This window comes from Cervus elaphus, chromosome 33, assembly GCF_910594005.1.
Source record: "Cervus elaphus chromosome 33, mCerEla1.1, whole genome shotgun sequence".
NCBI classification, from domain to species: domain Eukaryota; kingdom Metazoa; phylum Chordata; class Mammalia; order Artiodactyla; family Cervidae; genus Cervus; species Cervus elaphus.
The window spans coordinates 54,595,971-54,617,185 of record NC_057847.1 but is presented as its reverse complement, the minus strand read 5'-3'; the positions used below and the strand labels follow the sequence as shown (position 1 = coordinate 54,617,185).

Below are 21,215 nucleotides of genomic sequence, written 5' to 3'. Positions count from 1 at the left end.
TTCATTTGTATGCAAATTTGTCTGTTCCAGAAATTAACCCCTAGACCCCACGTCAGTTTTCATCTCCAGGAATTTTTTTTGCCAGCACCACACGGTGTAGGCTTGTCACTATCCTGGGGTCACTAGGCTTCCCCAGCTTAAAAACAACCACCACCCCCAAAGTCACAATGGCGCTTTGTTTACCCTCATTATTGGAGGATAAAGAGCAGTAGCTGGAGAGGCCTGTTGTAAAATGCACATCTCGAATGGCCGGCCCTGCTGCCAGCAGCATTGAAATGCAAACTGCAGATGATTTTGGCCAAATAGCTCTCATTGACCACTGTTCCCCATCTTAGATGAACCCGGAACAATAGACCAATCCTATTACCCTCCTTTTGAGCCAGATCTTCAACTGTTAAAAAGTTCCTTTGTTAATTCCCACCTTAGACAAATGTCACCATCTACATGTGAAGGGGAGAGAGGTGATTGAGGTTTTTAATTGATGTGGATTTAATTATGCTAATTTAGACAGCTGTAAAGCATTTTAGTATAGATGCATAATAGGGAGAGCAAATACAGGTGCCCTTCACTGTAGGGGCTTAATTTTTAACCTACGTAGCTTTAAAACAGAAAGGGAGTTCAAAAGCGTGGGCAATTTACAATTTATAGAGGGAGGTCCACCCACGCTCTGAAATGTTTAGCAGGCTCTACATGTACCTAAGAGAGAGTCGAAAGAAACCCTCAATTTTGATTGAAAACTTCAAATTTGTCTCTAACTATAAGAGGCAATTTTAAATGATGTGTATGTCAAAACTCGATTTGAGATAACACTAAACTAGAAGCTGGGAATTAAAAAATGACCTTTATTTTCATCTCTGAAAAAAGAAAAATCTCACAATGGAAATGGTGATAAAAGCTAGCAAGAGTTTTAAAAATTTTTGAAGGAAGGGCTTTTGAATTTTTGAACTTTAGTGACAAGGTGAGTTGACCTCACCATGTATCTGACGACGACTTTCATTACCAGGAACGTGACATGACACTCAGTGTCATCAGCGGGAAAACTGTTTTTGTTTAAATTGCTGAATAATCCTGTTTTGATTTCTTGGGGTTTTATCTGGAGTGAATGATGCAGCAGACCCTACTGAAGTTGTATGGAGTCTTAACCAAGTACGACATAGGATCCTGTTTCAAGGATTAGACGCTCGAGAAACACTATGTAGTTAAATCACTGCTCCAAAGGTGGCCTGGTTTTAAAGGGCGATGTTGTTCAGGTTGGTATATAATAGTATGAATGAAGAGGAGGAAGAATCAAAGACATTTTATAGCACTTTTTGTGTGCGTGTGGCTTGCTGAGGAAGGGAGGTCTGAAAACACTCCAGCTCTTCTGTTCTCTTTCTCCTCTGGGTGACTCTTCCTTCAAGGCCCAAGCTGCCCCCTAGACACGAAGTCTCTCCTCCTAGGAGGCCTATTGCATTTCTAGAGGACAAAGAGCTTATCAATGAATCATCTTCCTTTCTCCCGGGCCATTTCCTTCTCAACCTTGTCAGGCTTCTCTTCTGTGCATTTGCCTTTGTCCTACACTAATCAGACATGTAATTAGCTGGCAAAGAAAAGAGGAAAGGAGCAGGGGCATCTGTCCTCTGCTTCACACAGTGGGTGGAGAGTGACCTTTCCAATCCTGCCCCAGTTTTTGGTCAAAACACACAGATTTGGACATGCATTTTGACTCAGGATTTTACTAATTCTTCCGATCTTGGATGAGCTGTTTAATTTCTCAGACTTCTTTGATTTATCAAATGAAATACTCATTCGTTGTTCATACATTTGTTGACTCTACATATGAGCTGTGGATGAAATGTTTCTACTGTTCTGTCCAGCACACAATAGGTACAAAAGGTCCTTGATCTGCTCCTCTCATCATCACCCACAATGCCTCATGCTTCCTCCATCTCAGCACCCCACCCCTCACTCTGTTTTTCTCTGACCCATAGCTTTTGTTGTTATTATACTTTTATTTATTTACTTTTTTAGCTTCTTTTTGGCTGTGCTTCTCATTGCAGTGACTTCTCTTGTTGTGGAGCACAAGCTCGTAGTTGTGGTGCACAGGTTTAGTTGCTCCAAGGCATGTGCAGTCTTCCTGGACCAGGGATCAAATCCATGTCTCCTGCCATGGCAGGTGGGTGCTTTACTGAGCGATCAGTGAAGCCCAATTCATAACTTCTTTACTCTTGTTCTTTGGGATACCATCATCTTATTTCTCCACTCTTGAAAATTTGCTCTCATTTTGTTTTTATTTCCTTCTCTTCTGCTCATTTATTACTACTTTTTCTTTTTGTTATTTCTCAGAGATTCTTTACCATCTTCCTCTCATCTCTTTCCTGTTTGGGGTTATAATGGGAGTAGAGAAGAAAGGAAGTTGTTAAAATTAAAATGAGGATCTCAAAGGAATGGAGAAAAAATAAATTAACATTTAAGAACCCTAGTGATAGGACTTCCCTGGCAGTTCAGTGGTTAAGACTCCACCATTCCAATGCAGGGGACTAGGTTCCAACCTTGGTCAGGGAACTAAGATCCCACATGCTGTGTGGTACAGCCAAAATAATAATAATAAATAAGAAGAAGAACCCTAGTGATAAAGTTCTGATATCATTTGCCTAAAGAAAGGAATTCAAAACAGTGTCAGTTCAGTTCAGTTCAGTTGCTCAGTCATGTCCGACTCTTTGCAACCTCATGGACTGCAGCACGCCAGGCCTCCCTGTCCATCACCAACTCTCAGAGTTTACCCAAACTCATGTCCATTGAGTTGATGATGCCATCCAACCGTCTCATCCTCTGTTGTCCCCTTCTCCTCCCACCTTCAATCTTTCCTAGCATCAGGGTCTTTTCAAATGAGTCAGTTCTTCATATCAAGTGGCCAAAGTCTAATATAAAGCCATATAAATTATTTCTTTCTCTCTCTATGCTATAAGCACTATCTAAAATATGCAAACCAGTCATGTAAAAACAATACAGATAGGCCTGGTGTGCTGCAGTCCATGGGGTCACAGAGTCGAACACGATTTAACAGCTGGACAATGAACAGCAGAAGAAGAGTGTAATGTTTGGAAATTAAAGCAAAAAGGTCAAATGTAGTTGCTACAAACTTGTGAGCACCACTGAAGAACAGAAGCAGAATATATAATTTCCATTTAATAACAAAAAAAAATCAAAAACAAGGAAAAACTAATTAATCTAAATAAGAATAGGGAAAAATAGCAAAATGAAACATGGTAAATAGAAATTATAAAGACAATTAAAGTAAATCCTTCTCCTTCTTTATGCATATATACACATTCGCTTGTTTCTGGTTCTCTGGGGAACCCTGACTAACAGAACACGGTTGAAGGTTCATAAAGATAGTGACTTTTGGTAAGAAAAGGCATTGCATTCAATATTATGAGACAATAAGAATTGAAACTAACTAGTTGATCTGAGAAATGAGTGGCAAGACTGAAAATATCTTAAATACATAAACATGAGATAGCTTTGAATTGGCACGTTAAATATCAGTCAATTATAAGAAAAATTCTTTTATATCTAAAACTAGAATTTCCAGTGAGATAAAAAAAATAAGTAGAGTGGCTTAGTATAACTTTTGCTAGAAAAAGAAATGAAAAACTTAGTTTTATTCAGCATCTACTAGATGTCCAGCAATTTATGTACATAAAATGAGCACTTAATTATCATTTATTTTTACAGTATTTAATTATCATAATATAATTCAACACATCTAATGATCACAATATCCTGCTGGTTAGACCCTGAGTTTTAAGGAGATCAAGTCACTTGCCAATAGCTACTCAGAAAGCAATGGATTATGGGGGCTGGTAAGCCTGAAATCTGCAGGACAGACTGGAGACCCAGGAAGAGTTGATGCCGCATCTTGAGTCAGAAGGCAGTCTGGAGGTAGAATTCCTTCTTTCTAGGGGGACCTCAGTCATTTCTCTTAAGACTTTCAGCTGACTGGGTGAGGACTACCCATGCTATGGAGGATAATCTGCTTTACTCAAAGTCTGCTGAGTGTAAAGGGGTCACCCCTAAAAAAAATATCTTCACAGGAACATCAGACTTGGTGTTTGACCAAATCTTGGTTCCCCAGCCTAGCCCAGTTGACATCCACAATTAACCAGCACATCAGGTCATGGCAATTTGAGATCAGCCCTTTACATTAATGCTCCTGTCAGGCCAAGGTCTCTGAGCTGGCCTGAAGACAGGGCTCCTCTCCAGGGGCATGACCACCTGCCAGCTGGTCAGTCTCAGAGGCGTATCTCAGAGAAAGGAGGCGGAGAGTGACCAGCTTGTGAGAAGCAGTAAGAGAAGTACCATCAGGGCCAGAGAATGTCATGAGGATGCAAAGCTCCATAATAAAAACACTGGCCATTATAGAGACAAAAAGATAACTGGATCTCTAGAAGAACACTCATGATATTTCAGTTCTCAACTGAGTCCTAAATGTGCAGTTGTGATTATGTTTGAACAATTTTCCAAAACTCTGAGACTTCTGACTGTAAGATTGCCATTCTTCCATATTGTCATATATGGTCTTAATCTATTTGGGAGGCTATAACAAAATACCATAGATGGGGTAACTTATAAACAAAAGAAATTTATTTCTCACAGTTCTGGAAGCTAGATGTTCAAGATCAGGGTGCCACCCTGGCCAGGTTCTGGTGAAGGCTTATTTCCTGGTTTGTAGATAGCCATCTTCCAGCTGCATCCTTACATGTGGAAGGGGATACAGAGCTCTCTGGGGTCTCTAATATGGATACTATTCCATTCATGAGAGCTCTACTTTTAGGACCAAAGGCCCTCCCTCCTTATACCATTATATAAAGCATTAGGATTTCAATGGACTTTCCCAGTGGCGCTAGTGGTAAAGAACCTGCCTGCCAATGTAGGAGACATAAGAGATGTGGGTTCCATCCCTGGGTCAGGAACATCCCCTGGAGCAGGGCACAGCAACCCACACCAGTGTTCTTACCTGGAGAATCCCATGGACAGAGGAGCCTGGCGGGCTATGGTCCATAGGGTCGCAAAGAGTGGGACATGACTAAAGCGTCTTAACAGCAGCATTTCAACATAGGTATTGGTGGGGGTGGGGGATGGGGAGGTGGTAGAGCATAAACAAACATTCAGATCATAGCTTAGATTCTTATATAGGGTCAATGACCCGGACTTTCTGGTTGCAGAGCTTGGCTTGCCTGCCTCCTAACCTGGGGCAATGATTTTGACAATTTAAACCCCAGTTTTTGTACCTGTAAAATGAAAATAGTAATATCACCTACTTTAAGGGTGTAGTGAAAATTAAATAAGACAATCAATATATCTAAAGCAATAAACATCGTGCTTGGCCAATAGTAAGTGTTTCACGAAAGTGAGCTGTTATCAATTCTATCCATCTCCTCCATCAGTACCATGCTGAGAAGTTAACCTCTAGCCACTACAAATGCCTCTTGTTTTTGATGTTTCTATGATAGGTTTTTAAGTTACGTGTTTGTGAGTAAATTTTTATTTTTGTTTCATTTGTTTATCCTGTAAATTTTGGGGTGCCCATTACAAAATAAGAATATGTATGTAATGTCTTTTAAATTCGCCATAAAGTCTCACAATTCCTACTGACTTTTAGTAACATTAATAAGTGTTTATTGAGAACATACTATGGTCAGGGTATCACTCTAGGTGCTACCGTGGACCATGCTATTCACCATCGTGGATGAATGCATTTATCATTAAGAAAACTTTTCATAAAGTTTTTATACAAAGTCTCAGTACTGAAGTAAGAGTGTAATAATATGATTCTGAAAGGCATACAGCTGGGTGTCTACCTGGGAGGGACACAGACTTAAGGTTCAGTGAGCCATGTTCAGCTTTCAATGTCTACGGAATGCCTGCTCTGTGCATGCAGGACAATCCTGAGCTTCAAAGGTGTTAGAAGATGACTTACCTTAAAGATGTGTTCTTTGTTTATTGGCTTTTGTTTGGGGAGGTGATCTATGATTGTAAAGTTTTCTTAAATCCTAGCCGCATTCTTGACACTGAACTAACATAGCGAGTTGCTGATCACAGCCTGGGTCATTGATTTCTGTTTGGGGTCACTTCTTTTCTCTATTGAAGGAAAGCAACATGACAGCTCTCTGTTAATAACGCCAAACTCAAAAATCCGTTTTCTTTCTAAAAATCCGAGTATCATGTCCCTGTAACCACACCTCCTTTTTAAACCTGGCATTCATTTCTGTCCATAATTTTCAAGCTCCTACTTAGTCACTAAGACATGCCACCAGAAGGAATCGAGAGGTTAAAGGACACCTGAGCCACCCTCACCAGTTCCTACAAGCAGAAAGTAGATTATGCTTTCAGAGCTGCGATGTACATGCTCCTGTAGCCCTCCTTCCTCACAGAACCCGGAGAGCAAAACAATCCATCGCCCCATGAATATATTATCAGTACTAACTTGACAGCCTCGCTGTTGATGATACTGGTTGTACTTCATTTCCCTCCTGTAATCCAAAAGCAGATCCAGCCCCCCTGGGCCCAGACTGGGGCTGTAGAGCAGCTGAAGGGCCAACTGCCAACGGGTCTGGAACAGAGCGTTTCCAGCCTCGGCACCTGACTTCCTGGCTGCCTCCAGGTCAGGTCTCATTGGTTGATGTGGCAGCTGTGATTCTGACAACAAGCTTGGTGTTGGGTCAAGTTTTTGTTTGGCTGACTTACTCCCATAGAAGCCATTTTCCTTGACTCACCCTTGATTACTGAAAATACTCTTTATTACCTTTTAAAATCATGTGATATCCATAAGCAAAAATTGGGATTAACATTTTTGAAAGCATTACCCATGTCTGATTTTTTTTTTCAATGCTGAAATGCAAGAAGTAAAGCTAGAGGCAGCTCAATCCTGTGTTTAGCACAGTGGTGTATCAAATACCATTTGTAACTTCAGAATAAAATGCACAGCTTTTTTCCTTGATCTTAGGAACCTGGATGCAATGATCACCTATGGAAACAGTTTATAGATGCAAAAGTATGTAGTGTTTTATATATTAGAAAGCTTATGAGAATCCTCCTTTAAAAGACTAAATAATTGTGTTCTAATATAACGAATGTGAAATAGAAACATGTATAACTTTATTGATAAAACAGGGCTTTCATTCAAAAGTTATAAGACAGGATACTTGCAAAACTTGCTTATACAAAGGAAAAGGTCTCAAAGTTGTAACTTTCCTTATAATCTGAATATCATCCTCCCCCAAAAACAGACTGAAATAATTAATGTTCAAAGTGTGAAAATTCTATATGGTATAACTTATTTATGCTTTTTTTTTATGCTTTGTTTTAAAAAGGCCAAATTGAATGCCAGCACTTGAGATCTTGAAAATAATGCCACATGTATTGATAAAATAATGTATTATTTTTATTGATTCTCCTTCTTATATGTTGATATTTTGAAGAACTATATTGTTTTAGTAAACATATTTATAAAATATCTAAATATTAAAGACATACACAAAGTAGAAAATAAAAGTCTAACCACAGATATTTTAATATGAACAGCTTGATGAATAATCCTTCAAATTTTTCTTGCTATATTCTAATGTATATGGACACAATCTTTACCAAATTATTTTGAATACGTCTTAGACTTTTTTTCATTTCATAATCTCTAAAACTCTCTCATTCTTTGAATACACACATAATAGGGGTTATAAGAATGTTATAGTCAGTCATGTCCAACTCTTTGTGACTTCATGGACTATCCATGAAATTTTCCAGGCAAGAATACTGGAGTGGGTTGCTGTCCTTCTCCAGGAGCTCTTCCTGACCCATGGATGGAAGCCACGGCTCTTACGTCTCCTGCATTGGCTGGAGGGTTCTTTATCACTAGCGTCACCTGGGAAGCTCCGTACAACATATGTGAATATTAATAGATTAAGTTCATGGCTTTGCAACCAAATGGCTTGACTGAGTCTGAATCCTAGCTTCACTATTAGTAATTCTGTGACTTTGACAAGTTATTTTCTCTGCAATCCACTTTCTAAACTTATAAGGTGTGATGTTAACAATACCTCCTTGAAATGGTTGTCATGCAGGATGAGGAATTACTGTTTGGTGTTGGTAGACATGCAACCATGTCAGTACTGCTACCATAGATGTTTGATATCTTATTACCAATTTCATGTTGATGGACATATAGAGTGATTGCAATTTTTCTTCTCATACATCATGCACTAGTGAACATCCTCCTAAGTAGAATGTTGTGAGTATTTCTAAAGAGTACATTTTAGAAGTGCAATTGTCTAATCAAAGGTGATATACATTTTAAAATGATAGATATTGTTGCATAATCATCCCCTAAAAGTAACTATTTACTCTGTGAATAAAAGTGAATGAGAAAAAATTTGGGATCATGAGAAATATTTTATTAAGACTTTCATCTATGCATCAAAAATGCATAACCTTTTTTGCACAAAGAAGTAGGGGATTACTGTAACAACATAAGTAACACTTGTTTTATATTATCCATAAAAACCAGAAAGCTTTTTATGCATAATTCTCATGATTTTCAGTTCTGCAAGTCTTTGAGCCCCTCTTTCTCCAGAGAAAGAATTCATAGCATATTGTCTTCCTATAATCAGTTATTACTTATTAACTGCAGAATATAATATTCCATCAACAGCTATTCATAAATATCTACCAATCAGATGTGTAACAAATGCTTACTAAAATTAATGTTATGAAACAGAACAATTATGTCATATTCTGCAGGTGTGGTAGCAGTGTTTCTGAAATCCAGATTGAGCACAGCCTGACCACTCCGCCACATATTCAGAATTAGAGATGGTTCCAGCTACTTTTCTGCAGTTACACCAGAGCCCAAAGAGGAAAAAAAAAACCCAACATTTGGAAAGCAAATGCCTCTAATGTCTGTAATAGATGATATACCTGTGGTGTGAGAGCCTATGCCCTCAAGCAGTGAGCCCTGAATGTTTTACAGCTTCTGGAAATACTTACACATTTCTTTCTAGTTCTTCAGCCCACAGTATTTGCAGTACTGTATATGAGAACGCATTTGCCTATAGACCACTTCTCCAATATAAATGTTTGCTTTATATAGTTTCATATTTAACATGTTTTAAACATAATTTTATTTTTTTACCTTATATTAATTAAAAACTATAATTTGTCTATAAGAATATGAGCCTGATTCTTTGGAAGTAATGTTCAGTTGGTGTTATTGGTATCATAAGAGTTTTAGAGTATATTATAGAATATTCTGGCACGAGACACTAAATTGAAATTTTAAAGAAAATGTTGGAAATAGCTGTAAGGGGGAAAAAAGTAGCCTTTTAAATCTAATTTGTTATGCACCACAGTAGGGTAATGGATGCAATGAAAGTTCTTTTATTGAGTTCCCATGTCCAAAAGGTATTTAGGTAGCAAAGGATGTTAAGCAGACCCCCTGCAATCCACCTTTAACTGAAGATAGCAGGAAATAAGGTATATAGGTCTGTGTCCTCCTGGTTTTTATTTCCTCGGGAGAACAGCTCATGCAAAGGACACCTTAGGCTGCTTAGCCGATCACAAAGGGTGCACTAGACACCCTCGCTGGCTGCTTGAATAGCCTGATCAGAAGGGTGGCTGAAACCACACCGGGAGTTCAATCCTTCAGGTGGGTCTTTTCAAATTCCAATAGAGAGAAGTTCCTGGAGAATTGGTAAGGATTTCACTAGTCCCCAGCAGGTTTGAGATCAAAAGCTTTGGTTAAATAAAAGCCTGCTGGGAAATCTTAAAACCTCTTTGTGATGTAACTTTAAAAAGTTAATACAAAGAACCCTTAGACTGAAGCCGTAACAGCATGAACAAAGAGTATATCAAAACTGATTCCATTAAGGGAAAGCGGACATACAAATTCACTTAATTTAAAGAGCAATCCAGTTATATTACTGTGTGAGAGAATAGAACTTAGACCATACCACCGAGCCCATTTAGAAGATGTGCTCGTTTCTTGTTACATATGCCAGACTTCATTCTTGGTCATTCAGATATGCCTTCTAAACAACTTATATATTCATTTTCTGAAAGGAGAAAGAGTGATGTGCATTTAAACTCATTCCTCAAGAAGATACTTTTAAAACAAATTAAAATTAAACTTGATGGGGACCCATCCGTCAGTTGGTTATCTCTTTTTCATGGTGTCAAACTGCTAATTGCCCATCCTCCTTAAAATAATAAACCTTCAATTAGTATTGATTAGTAGATCATTAATGAATGCATTAATTAAAATGTAATTTTTATAATTAACACCAATTCATTTTTTGGCAAGTCACACACTTTTACTAACTGAAGTCATCAGTTAATATTTTCATGGAAATATTTTACTCCATCAACAACTCCCCCAAAACTTTTATTTGATTTTAATGTCTGAATTTTGCACTTTGTTTTAAATCTTTCAAGACATTTTCATGTACTCGATGTCTCACATTTTCACATTAGTCATGTGAGATGAGGTTAACAGGTTAAGCATTGTTTTTCTTTTTCTTTTTAATAAATAGGGCTACTGAAGTGCACTTATAGAACAAATGGCAGGCTCTCCACTGCACAGCTATTTAGAGAAGGCTCAGACTAGGACCCATAGCTCCCAATTTCAAGGCTACAAAGTTTTCAATTGAGCAATGTCTCACAGACTTTGGAATGCAATTGCAGCTTATGTTAAAAGATAAAGTGAGGCATATGAAAAATTTTAAGAGTCTACTTGAGCAAAAACCAATTTGAATTAAGTAGCATTCAATTTTGCAAATAGAAAGTACCTCTGAGGAGCTGTACAAAATGAAAGACTTTTGTAGACAGAAGGGAGCAGGAATAAGGATGTTATACTAAGCTAAAAAGTGGATTGGTTATTGCAAGATTATTTTCCTTTAGGGGATAGCAGGGATCTACCAGGGTTTCCCATAGTGGAAAAGAACCTGCCTGCCAATTCAGGAGACCCAGGTTCGACCCTGAGTTGGAAAGATCCCCTGGAGGAGGACATGGCAACCCACTTCAATATTCTTGCCTGGAGAATCACATGGACAGAGGAGCCTGGTGGGCTACAATCCCATTGGGTCGCAAAGGGTCAGACATGACTTGAAGCAACTTAGCATGCAGCACACAGGGAACTAGCAGGCAGATTATGTAACTAATAATCTGGAGATTATTAGTTATTCATAGCTAATATGGAGATTCCTGATGGACTGGTTTAAGATTCCATTTCTAGGAAAGCTGAAACTGTAATTAAGTCTCAGTTGGTGATACAGTATTTATCATAAGTGATCCCATTTGGAGCGTGTTGTCTTATTTTTAACACTTAAGTCACACACAGTGGGATTCATCCCAAAGAACTCTTTTCAAGTGTGGTCACTGTGGACCATGAATATCCCCAGATTCTCACACTGATAGATGGAGCAACTGATCCTTCTACCATATTCAGTTTTTCTCTGCTTCACTCCTCTCTTCTTTTATTTCTCTTCCTCAGCTCTTCTTCTGTCTGTGTGTCCTCTGATTAATGATTGGAAAATGAAGAAAGGAAAGTGGCAGATTAAGTCAATCTCTGTGGGGAAAGTATAGCAATCTTTGGGGGCAAGTACTCTTTCAACGAACCGTCCCAGTGATCTTCTCCCCCGCTGGCCTCAACTTTCTTTAGTCTCTTAAAATATATGAACAAAATCTCAACTGACTAGCTCTGTTGGAAGCAAACAGACAGTCTTTGAGAGTTCTGTATTCTTACAGTCTCCTCTGAAACAGCTGGGCCAGCAGCCCCAGCCTCCCAGGTGTGTGATCACATGTTGGTCTGCTTTCAGCTAATGAGTTCCTATTTGTGTCTATCCCGACCAAATGTTCACTTAGGTAGGTGTTCTACTGAACAGTTAGCCCTTTGTGATAAACAAAAAACAAACTTCAATTCAATAATGAAGGGAAGACATGTTCACTAAATCTTTGATTCCCAAATATGCTTATGTAAGTGTATTTAGATACACATTCTATATGGATTATATATGTGTTCAAACAAATATAGTTCACCTATGAGGTTTTTAGAATATAAACATTCTGCTCGAACACACTCGCTCCATTCTCAGGCAGAACTATGTGAACTAGCTTATCTTGATATCTTGGATACTTTCAAAGATACCCTAAGACCTTGCTATGCCTAAAGTTACTGCTTACTTGTGGAGTGCTTTGAATCTTTAAATCCATCCCAATGTGTTACTGCCTATTCTCATATTGGAACTTCAGTCTTGAATTCCAAAAATTCAAAACCCACTACTCTGGCAAATAAATAATCTGAACATTAAATGTATTTTATGAGTACCTGGCATACTATCACCAAGATTCTGGATTCCAAATAAGTTATTTTAAAAGTATAAGTTATAGAATCAGTCTCAAGATATTTACACTTTTGTAGTGGAAAAAGTACCTGCAGAGACAACATAGAGATTCACGAACTGTTAGTAATTTTAAACGAATGGCTCCCTCCTCTGTGACCCCACCCAATCTTAAATGTGCCATGCTGTGCTTAATCACTCAGTTGTGTCTGACTCTTTGTGACCCCATGGACTGTACTCCGCCAGGCTTCTCTGTCCATGGGGATTCTTCAGGCAAGAATTAGAGTAGGTTGCCACGCCCTCCTCCAGGGGATTTCCCAACCAGGGATAGAACCCAGGTCTTCCACATTGCAGGAAGATTCTTTATCATCTGAGCTACCAGGGAAGCCCATGAATACTGGAATGGGTAGCCTATCCCTTCTCCAGGGGATTTTCCCAACCCAGGAATCAAACCAGGATCTCCTGCATTGCCGGTGGATTCTTTTATCAGCTGAGCTACCAGGGAAGCCCCATATCTTAAATACATCTACTCTAATATAACATTTATACACCTTATTTCAGGGCTCCCCAAAGCCTGAGTTGTGGACCAGTACTGGTCCGTGGCCTGTTAGGAACCTGGTCACACAGGTCAGGGCAGGTGAGTGTCACTCCCCGTTGCTCTCATTATCTCCTGAAACATCCCCACCTCCTCCGTCCATGCAAAAATTGTCTTCCAAGAAACCTGTCCCTGGCGCCAAAAAGGTTGGGGATTGCTGCTTTCTTTCACATGAAGTTTCACGCGTCTTTTTCATCAGAGTCAGAGACTCTTGTTTATTATTGCCTCTTCACAGTGACTATCACAGAACACGATAGGTGCTTAATAAATGTTAGCTGAGCTAATTAAACTAGATGAGCACCTGGAGGACAAGAGGAAACAGATGATTATGTGCTGATTTTTTTTTCAGTGTCCAAAACAGAAAAAGCAAAAATTAATATCTAGAATTCTTTTCAAAGGGAAAATAGCTATCTTTTCTGACTGCTAAATAATACATCTCACTGGAAAATATTCAAATATCTCAAGATAATTCGTCTATTAGAGAAAATCAGTTTTTATGATTTGGTGTATGTATATATCTCTCTGCTGTTAATCCATGCACTTACAAGGTTGACTTAAAAAATTGGAGTCATAGTATGTACATTTTGTTGAATGACTAGCTAAAAATTTAACATTATATTTCTGATTCCTTTCCATGATACAAGTGTTTCCCTTTAACTGGCTATGGTAGCCTCTATTTTGTACATTTCATCATGTGTTTAATTCTATTGACAGATATTTAGGTTACATTCATTTTTCATTCTTATAAACAGTGCTTCAATAAATATCTTTTAACATCTTTGCAAATTCAGACTTATTTTCTTGGCACAAATTCTTAGACATGAAATGGACTTAAAATGTTAAACTATGTTGTTAAATTATTCTAGAAAAAAGGATGTGCCAATTTACACTCCCACCAACTGTGTGTAAGCCATTTTCTCTATAACCTTGCCTGGATATAATTCATTTTAAAAATCTTTGTTAATCTAATAAGGAAAGAAGTTTTATTGGTTATTGTTGTTATTGTTTTTCCATTGTTGTTTTAAATCCTAGACTACTTAGGGACCTTTTAAATAAATCAGTTCTTGATAAATCACACATGGCCCACCCATGAATCATGTTCAGTACCAAATTAACTCTCCTCTTCTACTCAGTTGCGTTGTCTTCTCTTTGCCCTAGCACTAAATATGAATCAAAGAAACAAGGAGATCTTAATATTAGGTTAAACATACCTAGGAGAGTTCAAATATGTGTATATATATATATTTTTCATAAATAAAATCTAAAACTAAAACATATTTGGTTATTGACTAAATTGTTTTATCATAGTTCCCCTCTATTAATGTGGATAACTGAGTAAATGATAAAATAATTTAAAAATTATACAACCCTGTTGTAGAAACAAGTCTACAAATCACATAAGTTACTGGTAATAAGACCACCTACCTCTAAGTTTTTTGAAGGCTCTATTGGGATTGTTAACAATTTGCCCACAAAGTCTAGAGCTCAAGAAGCTGCTGACATGATGTGGCAGTGTGAAAAAATCTGTGAAACAAGAGAGAGGTGTCTAAGAATATAGCACTCACAACATGAATAAAAACCATTTTATATTTCTATAGTCCCAGTAAGTGTAGATGCCAAACCTTGCCTTGGAAAAAGAAATAGCACCTTTATACCTCAAAGCTTTACAACCTTATCCCAAGGAGTAAATGCTGGTCAATATTTCTTGCTCATGAATAATGGTAAGGTCTTTGTGAGAAGGTCTTACAGATCTCACAAATTTCTTTGTGAACTGGGCAGCTTTTCCTTATAGCCTTCCAGTGAGGATGAAATCTATATTTTGAAGATTGGTGTGAAGATCTCTAGCCCCACTGCACTCTACAACTCACCACAAAAAGGGGGGGCGGGCAGTGAGCTGTCAAGCATGTTCACTGAGAGACGGGAGTTATATTAGTTGTCTATTGCTACACAGCAAACCAAAATTTCAGTGACTTAGAGTGTTAGTTGCTTAGTCATGTCTGACTCTTTGCAACCCCATGGACTGTAGCCTGCCAAGCTCCTCTGTCTGCGGGATTCTCTAGGCAAGAATACTGGAGTGGGTAGCCATTACTTTCTCCAGGGGATCTTCCTGACCCAGGGATAGAACGTGGGTCTCCTGCATTGCAGGCAGATTCTTTACCATCTGAGTCATCTGGGAATGCCAGTGACTTAAACCACACACATTTACTATCTCACAGTTTCTGTGGGTTTAGATTCTCAGGAGAGCCTAGCAGGGTCCCCTGCTTCAGGGTCTCTCAGGAGGCTATAATCTAGATGTCAACCGGTGCCACAGTCACATTAGAGGAGACGGATCTGCTTCAATGCTCACTTTAGCAGTTGCCTGGATTTAGTTCTTCATGGGCTACTGGAATGGTCTCAGCTCCTAGCCTGCCACGGTCAGAGGCTGCTGTCGGTCAGATATGGCTCTCCAACATGGACACTTGGTTCCTCAAAGTCAGCAAGAGAGAGACCCTGCTAGCAAACCAGAAGTCATGGTCTTCTATAACCCCATAACTTTGTTCATATTCTATTCTTTAAAAGCAAGGCACTAGGTTCAAGGGCATGGGGAGGGGTGAATTGTACAAGTAAGTGAATACTGGAAGTCAGGGAGGGCTTCCCGGATATCGCTAGTGGTAAAGAACCTGCCTGCCAATGCAACAGACGTAAGAGATGTGGGTTCAATTGCTGGGTCGGGAAGATCCCCTGGAGGAGGGCATGGCAACCCATGCCAATATTCTTGCCAGGAGAATTCCATGGACAGAGGAGCCTGGTAGGCTGCAGTCCTTGTGATCACAAAGATTTGGACATGACTGAATTAGCACAGGGAGTCAGGGATCATTGGAGGCTACCTTAAAAGGCTGTCTACCACAGGGGGTGGTTGCTCAGTTAATAACGGGCATAAAGGACACTGGTGAAAAGTGGAAAGGAGAGTGTCAGCAGACAAGGTGGGAGAGGAATTTCTTGGGGAAAGGCTCACAATAAGTGATACATACACTGTCAACAAACAAAGTTGAATCTGGGGGTGTCTAGCCCCCTTGGGAAAATGTGTTAAGTCTCAGGTTAAATCAGTATGTACCATTTCAAACCACTAACTTCTCATATTGTGTATTATTGGGGAAAATCAAAATAGTTAAAATGGGTGACAAAGGCAAAATAATGGGTAACAGAGAAACACAACCTCAGCCAAGAGGGAAAATATCCCATAACTAATATAAAAAAGGATTGTAATTCTTATTCTCTCAAAATGTTGTATTTAACAATTAACATTGAGAAAGTGAAATTAATGACATTCAAAATACTCTGTATTAATCTGTATTTATTCTATCTAAACATGCACCAATGCCATTTATTTGTCATCTGTTGAGCTTAAATTTTGAGTTTGTCTTGTCAAGACCGCAGACTTCATGATTATTTAATGTTTGCCTTTATTTTGCACGTGCCACTCATTTTGATAGGATAGTTGGTTCAAGGTAAGGGTATATTGAAGTTTATAAAACAAAATAGAGAAAATACAGTTTACTGACTTGTATGGGGAAGGAGGTTTATAGTCATAACTAGGATTTTTATTATAATGGCTGTTCTAGTAAGTTGAGTTAATCGGCTGAGTGTTTGCAAGGATGGGTTATGTACATGTTTCTATAATAACAAAAATGAACAGAGATATAGCAGATGAATTGTCTTAACAGGTTTTTCTTGGTTTTAGTGCAAAAACTTACTAATTAATGCAAGTGTTGCAATCATTTTTATGACATTCCCTGAAGATGGCACTTTAAGGGTTATGCCATATGCTGATTGACAGCAGCCATAATTCCATACAATGAGACTGTATCATATTGTTTGAAGTGAGGTGATATTCATCTCTTGAAACTGATCAAACATATCATTGCATCAAACAGTATTACAATGTAATCACCCTGTATGTGGAGACTGCCAAGGCTGATCATCATGTTGTACTCTTTTCCCTTGGACTTCTCTAATAGCACTTGTGACACACCACTGCATCCACATTTTCCTTTAAGAACTCAGAATCTAAGAAAGAGAAAAGTCTGCATAAAATCCTGGTTTGGTTATGCTGTGTGAGTGTTCATTTGTCGACTGCTTTAGAATTACAAATTGCCTTCCACAAAGATCTCCCTAAGTATACAAATAAAGACCTGGTAAGGCCAAGAGAAAAAGAGAAGAGTCCAAACAGGGCAGAAAACAATTCAAATGTCTTTTATTTGTCTTCCATAAACAAGCAAACATGAAAGACATGTCTTTCGTAAAAAATACTTTTTAGTGTCAGAAACTTCCAATGGGGTTTTTTCCTAATGTACTGTTTTGCAAAGTCGCTTACTTTCTGTACGGACTTTGGGGCTATTGCAGCTGCAGATGAAAATTATATTAGAACCTACTCTTCTACTAGTCGTAGTTGCTGTGATCTTGGAAAAGCAATGCTAGGATGGGCAGAAATAAATGAGGGTGATTTGGCCATTCTCTTAGTGGCATTTTTAGTGGTATGAAATTCTATAACACAGTAGCTTTTAGACTACTAACAGCTATGAAGTAATTTAGGAATCGCCCTTTAATTGTCCATCCATCCATCCATCCATCCATCTCTCCATCCATCCATTCAGTAACTTGTAAAAAAAGCCATTGGGATACTTTGGGGATTATATTCAGAATAGTTTACAAACAGGATGCTAGGATGGGAACCATCACTCATTCACACTGACATTCACTAAGAGATGTGTTACCACTTCTGGTCCTCCAGTGTTGATCTGTGTGAATCTCTGAGATGTCACCATCCTATCTGGACCTTATTAATTTGTCTAAGCCAGCCCTAGCCCTACCCTGATAGGTTTAATGTCCTTAGACTTCTGGGCCTATAGAAACTCTGTGGCTCTTTCAGAGATGCATTGGGATGGCAGGAACACAGAGGCACTCTCTGGTTACCTGAACACTCACACTGCGACCTCTCTTCAACTGCTTCTGCATTGTGGTGGGCACAGGTAAGGCGAGAGGTTTCTGGAATTCCCCCAAGATACAAGACCAGAGAGCTCTCTGTTCCCAGATTCTGCTAATCATGGGCATTTCTTCCAGACCAGGTGCAGGAAGAGCAGAGCAAAGACCCTTCTCAGAGACACCACGAGTCTTTAAGCTCTGTGCTTTTCCCTTCTGACCATTTTCTCCTTTACTTCTCTTCTTTAACTATAGAAACTTCATTTAATATACAGTGAAAAACACTGACTTTTCATCTCTTTCCCCCGAATATTTGGTTTGTGATATTAATATCATGCTTTCAGATCTTTAGGGCATGTCTGATACACAAATGCCCAGAATTTTGAAATTCAAAATCTGAGAACTGTCTTTTCCCCTCTCTTAATAGCAACCATTGCCTCAGCAAGTAAGGAAAAAAGTCTTAGTAGCTGTTCAGTGGTGAAGAGTGGACACCTTTCCCTCTTTTCTCTCTTCTTTGTCTCCTACTTCGTTGATTTTGTTGTTCGACCTTCCCCCCTCCCCTATTTTCTTAGGAGTTTAATTGCCTGGGTTTTTTTTCCCCCTAGCTTGTTGAATAGAATCGTTAGTACTGAGTTACACTACACATGGTTTTTTGTTTGTTTGTTTTTTGTTTTGTATTTTTTTGCTATTAGATGCTTTAGATTTTGAAACAATCAAAAATTCTTCTTTTCCCCCTCTAGCAAAAAAGCTAGACCTACACTACAAATATGGACTTTCCATGTGGTGCTAGTGGTAAAGAACCCACCTGCAAATGCAGGAGACATAAGAGACCCAGGTTCAATCCCTGGGTTGGGAAGACCCCTGGAGGAGGGACTGGCAACCCACTCCAGTATTCTTGTCTGGAGAATCCATGGACAGAGCAGCCCCGCAGGCTACAGTTCACAGGTCTCAAAGAGTCAGACACAACTGAAACGACTTAGCATGCACAGTACAAATAGCTTGTCTTTTTCCTGAATACTTAGAGACTGCTGACCAGATGGTGCATTAGCTCCAAACACTTCAATGTGTGTTTTCTACAAATAAGAGCGTCCTCCTACTGACTACAACACAACTAAAAAAACCAGGGAATGAATTTTGATACACTCCTGCCCTTTGGTCCACAGACCACATTCCAGTTTCAATTGAGGCAACAATAATTTTTGTAACCAAAGGATCCACTTCAGAAGCACACACCTTATTACTTATCATGTCTCTTTAGTCTCCTAGTCTGGAATATTCTTCAGTTTATGCTTGACTTTCAGTCCAGTATTGATACTTTAAAGAAGAGTTCAGTTACTTTGTAGAATCACCCCCAGTTTAAGTTTGCCTGAAGTCTCCTCATAATTTGATTCAGATCACAGTATCACAGAAGTGATACAGTGTTCCTCTCAAAGCATCAGACCAAGTCATGCATGGTTTCAATAGCTGATGTTCTGTCACCACTTGCTAAAAGTGATGTCCTCCAGGCTTTTCCACCATATACTTTCCCCCTTTTGTGGTGAGGTATTTTGAAAACATACCGTATCCTGTTCTTCATCAAATTTAAATCCTTTCATTCATGCATTTATGTCAGTATGGCCTTTTATTTTACTTAATATTGTAAATTCTAAAAGTTATTATCACATTACTATCAGTATTTTTTAAAGTTTTTATTTTTTGATGTGGACCATTTAAAAAGTCTTTATTGAATTTTTTACAATATTGTTTCTGCTTTATGTTTTGTTTTTTTGGCCACGAGGCATGTGGGATCTTAGCTCCCCAACCAGGGACTGAACCTGCACCCCCGCAAAGTCTTAACCACTGGACTGCCAGGGAAGTCCCTACTATCAGTGTTAATACTCAAATTATGTCCAATGTGGCTAGTAGGAGCCCATTTAAACTGACCTTTAGGCTCTTTTGATATGTCCCCCATCATTTCTTTTAAACATATTTTTGGCTTATGGTAGAAGTTTCAGATCTTTGGTTTATGGTAGAAGTTCCAGATTTTTCTTGTAATTTTATTCCCCCTCAGTCCTAGAATCAGCCATTTCTCTAAAAATTCTTTTTCTTTTTTTTTTTTTACTGGAAAATAGTATTTGGAAGCCAAGACTCAAGTACTGTATGTTCATTGTTATTGAAGTGTTGGTGATTCCTGGCTCTATCAGAAGATAGAGCCAGGACGTATACTTATGTGTGTACCATGTATTTTCATTGACATTTATTTCTATCTATAGAAATTGAAAACTGTCTCTCTATAAATTATACATATGCTGAAAAACATGAGCTCATCTTACACGTCCAGTCACATGTTGATTCTAGTTTTCTCCCTTCTCCATATATGTAAGCTTCTCTAATAATGAGAATACAAGCTTCCAGAATTCTTCAGATGTTGACTTATGCAATCAGCCTCACTTTATGCAACCATCTCCCATCCCTCTATGACTCCCTCCCACACACAGACGCCTCTTCTTCCTGCTTGGGCTCTGACTCCCCTGTGTGGATACCTTCTCGCCCTGTTCAGGCTGATTCCTCGGGCATTTTGCCTGCCACCTTGACTGGCTAGTCTCTTCATCTTGTTTGGACCCTTATGTTCTCTTATCTTGCTCTGTCTCACCTAGTAGCTTTGTTGTTGTTTGCTGTGGCTTTAGAAATAAATTATTCAGGAAGGGGAAGGAGAAGCAGACAAGTTTTCCCATGAAATGTTTTCATTATTCTCTTTAATTGAGAGTTGAGTTAGCAGCAAAATAAGAAGAATCCAAGGGCCAAAAGAAAAAAGGAACTAAGAACCCAAGTGGTGACTGCAAGACCTAACAAGGCAGTGTAGGAGCTGGGGTGGACTAGGGTGGTGGCTATGACTCAGAAGCATAGCAGCTTTCATCTTCATACCCAGAAAGGCACAGGAAACAAGGCCTTGGAAATTCTGTAGGGAGGTGGGGATAAATCCAGGATCATTTAAGGGCTTCCCCTTCCGTAAAATGATAGGGAAGAAATAATCTGCACACTAGCAAAAGAGACCACGAGGAAGCAAGCTATTGAGGCCTGGGTTGGGGCGGGGGGGTAGACAGTAAGCCTTTCCAGAGAAATTGTAATCAAAGACATGCACCTCACATGAGCTTCATGTCAACCACATGGCCCGAACACTCCATACTGAGATTCAATGTATTCCAAGCAGAAGCAAACAGTAAAAATTTGGTGTGATAAAACCTCATCACAGGCCATACCTGATGCCTCCAGATGAAGCCTATCAAAAATGGGTTGACCATTCAAAATTA

General features: G+C 38.9%; 1 protein-coding gene across 2 annotated transcripts in view; it reads right to left on the bottom strand.

Moving 5' to 3' along the window:
- Positions 1-802: 802 nt before the first annotated feature.
- GTDC1 (glycosyltransferase like domain containing 1) overlaps positions 803-21,215 on the bottom strand; it is a 449,516-nt gene continuing 429,103 nt past the window's right edge. Inside the window, exons 10-12 of one of the 2 annotated variants that reach the window (XR_006339543.1) lie at positions 14,392-14,490; positions 5,963-6,123; positions 803-2,357 (exon numbers count right to left, since the gene is read on the bottom strand). The gene's annotated coding sequence lies outside the window, so the exon portion shown is untranslated. Of the gene's footprint in view, positions 2,358-5,962; positions 6,124-9,986; positions 10,089-14,391; positions 14,491-21,215 lie in introns of those variants that run through there. The other variant, XR_006339544.1, reaches the window with a different exon arrangement.